The sequence below is a fragment of the Miniopterus natalensis genome, chromosome X, assembly GCF_054644295.1.
Source record: "Miniopterus natalensis isolate mMinNat1 chromosome X, mMinNat1.hap1, whole genome shotgun sequence".
Taxonomy (NCBI): Eukaryota; Metazoa; Chordata; class Mammalia; order Chiroptera; family Miniopteridae; genus Miniopterus; species Miniopterus natalensis.
In genome coordinates, this window is record NC_142103.1 from 65,124,621 (window position 1) to 65,127,884 (window position 3,264).

Genomic DNA, 3,264 nt, shown 5'->3' on the forward strand with positions numbered 1-3,264 from the left:
AGCAGCATATATTGCTCCTTCAAAAGCCATGGAAATTGTGTTGGATTTGTATGTGTCATCGTTATAGTACTGGAATTTCTTCATCTTTCCTTCCTTTGCCATTCTTTTGACACTGGTTTTGGTTCTTCTTTATCTCCTCGCTTTAAAATATATACACACACACACATATATATATATATATTATTGATTTCAGAGAGAGGAAGGGAAAGGGAGAGAAAGAGAGAGAAACATCAATGATGAGGGAGAGTCATTGATCGGCCACCTCCTGTTGGCTCCCTGCTGGGGATCGAACCTGCAACCCAGGCATGTGTCCTCACAAGGAATCCAACCTCCATCACCTGGATCATAGGTTGATGCTCAACCCCTGAGCCATGCTGGCTGGGCTCCTTGCTTTTTTTATTTCTGCCTTTTAGATTATTTCTTCCACATCTATGAAAACTTCCTCCCTGCTAACAGTGCCAAGCTCTAGTGTGTGTGTGTGTATGTGTATGCACATATGTTCATTTGTTCAGTTCTCTCACTTTCTTCTATAGCAGGGATCGGTGGCCACTTGTATGTATGGCTAGAATAGTGGCAGGAAGATAAACATTGTCCATACTCTGGGTCACTCCAATTCTTTCTTTCTGAATCTCCAAGGCTTCTAATGAAGCCAGTCTTTAGAGATTGCCTTTGGACACTCCTCTGACTACTATGGCAAACTTCCTGTTGGGCAGGCTACTAATCCTGCTGCTGATCTCTGTGAACCTTCAAGGTCAACCTGCTTTTGTAAATTATGGCTAATTAAGATGTATCAAAGAGCACTTCAACAATTAGGAGACCCTAGGTAACATTTGAAAACCTCACTTTATGCTTTTTACTTTTACCCCATGAAGAGAAGGAATAAGAAGCTCCAAATCAAAACCAACCCATTTTTGGAACTCTTCTTTGGAATTGTCTTAAGAGATCATGGCACTTTTAAAAAAATATCCTCAGTGGCATCAAATCTTTGAGTGAGGCCTTGGCTTTTGGATCTAGGCTAAAATAACTTTGAGGCCCATCTATTACATAGAGAGAGTGGGCACTCATGCTGTGGGAAGCATTGTATTTCACTTAAATATTGAGTATGGTAAAATTCATGAGAAGGTGTCTTATGTGGCTTTAAACTCTACAAGCAGCCCTGACTGGTGTGGCTCAGTTGTTTTGAACATCGTCCTGTGCACTGAATGGTCACTGGTTTGATTCCTGATCAGGGCACATACTCAGGTTGCAGGTTTGGTTCTGGTCAGAGTGCATACAGGAGGCCAACTAATGGATGTTTCTCTCTCCCCCCCCCCCCAAAATCAATACAAACATATTTTAAAAAAATTATTTTAAAAACTCTGAAATCAGTTTCAAAAAAGGGATTGGAAGAATGCTTGGAATAGTGACAATGTTGATGGAATAAGTGAACACCATCTAAAGCAGGGGTGGGGAACGTCTGGCCTGTGGGCCGTATCATTTGTCCAGTCCCTGACAAGGCAACTGCAGGCGGGACTCGAAATTCAATAAATGTAGGAGTTTTTTTCATAGCTAATTTTTTTTTTTTTTTTTGGCTTTTACTATTTCTTTTTTTTTTTTTAATTATTATTTTTTAAAATTTATCTTTATTGTTGAAAGTATTACAGGTGTCCCATTTTTCCCCCCAGTTGACCCCCTCCACCTCGCTCCCACCCCCTCCCCAGGCCTTCACCTCATTATTCACTGTGTCCATGGGTTAGCATATATGCATATAACTTCTTTGGTTAATCTCTTCCTGCCCTCCTTCCCTCTTTCCTCTGAAATATGATCCTCTGTTGCCTGCGTCGATGTCTCTGGATCTATTTAGTTCATCAGATTCTTTTGTTCATTAGCTTCTTAAAGAAGACCCTTCAACATTTCGTGTACTGCTAATCTGGTGGTGATGAACTCCTTTAACTATTTCTTATCTGTGAAGCTCTTTATCTGACCTTCAGTTCTAAATGATAGCTTTGCTGGGTAGAGCAATCTTGGTCGTAGTTCCATGTTTTTCATCACTTTGAATATTTCTTGCTACTCCCTTCTGGCCTGCAAAGTTTCTGTTGAGAAATCAGCTGACAGTCGTATGGGTGCTCCCTTGTAGGTAACTAATTGCTTTTCTCTTGCTGCTTTTAAGTTTCTTTCTATGTCTTTAACCTTTGGCATTTTAATTATGATGTGTCTTGCTGTGGGCCTCTTTGAGTACCTCTGTTTGGGACCCTCTGTGCTTCCTGGAGTTGTAAGTCTGTTTCTTTCCCCAGGCAGGGGAAGTTTTCTGTAATTATTTTTTCAAATAGGTTTTCAATTTCTTACTCTCTTTCTTCTCCTTCTGGCACCCCAATAATATGAATGTTGGGCCTCTTGAAGTTGTCCCAGAGGCTCCTTTACTATTTTCATGTTTCTGGATTCTTTCTTCTTTTTGCTCTTCTGGTTGGGTTTTTTTTGTTTCCTTATGTTCCAAATTGCTGATTTGATTCTCAACATCCTGTTGATTCCCTGTAAATTATTCTTCATTTCAGTTCGTGTAGCCTTCATTTCAAATTGGTGCTTTATTATGTCATCGATTTTCTCACTTGTTTTCGTAATACTCTTACTAATATGCTTGAGTATCTTTATAAACAAAATTCTAAACTCTGTATCTGTTAGCTTGCTTGGATCTATTTCATTTAGTTCCTTTTCTAGAGATTTCTTCTGTTCTTTCCTTTGTGACATGTTTCTTTGCCTCCACATTTTGGCTGCTTCCTGGTGTTTGTTTCTATGTATTAGGTAGAGCTGCTATGTCTCCTGGAATTTGTAGAGTGGCTCTGTGTTGTAGTAGGTGTCCTGTAGGATCCAGTGGCTCAGCCTCCCCAGTCACCTGAGCTGGGCCTTCTAAGTGCTCCCCTGTGTGAGCTGTGTGCGCTGTCCTGTTATAGTTTAGCCTTGGTTGCTGTTTGTGTCACTGGGAGGAATTGGCCCCCAGGCCAGTCGGCTGTGAGGACCAGCTGCAACTACAGCCAAAGTGCTGCTGTGCTGGCGACACCCCTATCGAGCAGGATTTACTTCAGTGGAGCTTTGGTGTTCACTAAGTGCGCCCCCTGTGTGTGTCACTCGTGGATGTGGTAGGGTTGTAATCCAGTGTGGTCGAGTTTGACCACCAGGTACACTGTCTCTGGGGCCTCCTGGTAGGTGCAAAGTCAGCCTGTGCCAGTGCCTTGCCCAGGGCCACCCAGCATGAGCTACACAGCAAACTGTAGTTGGCTGCTACTTGTG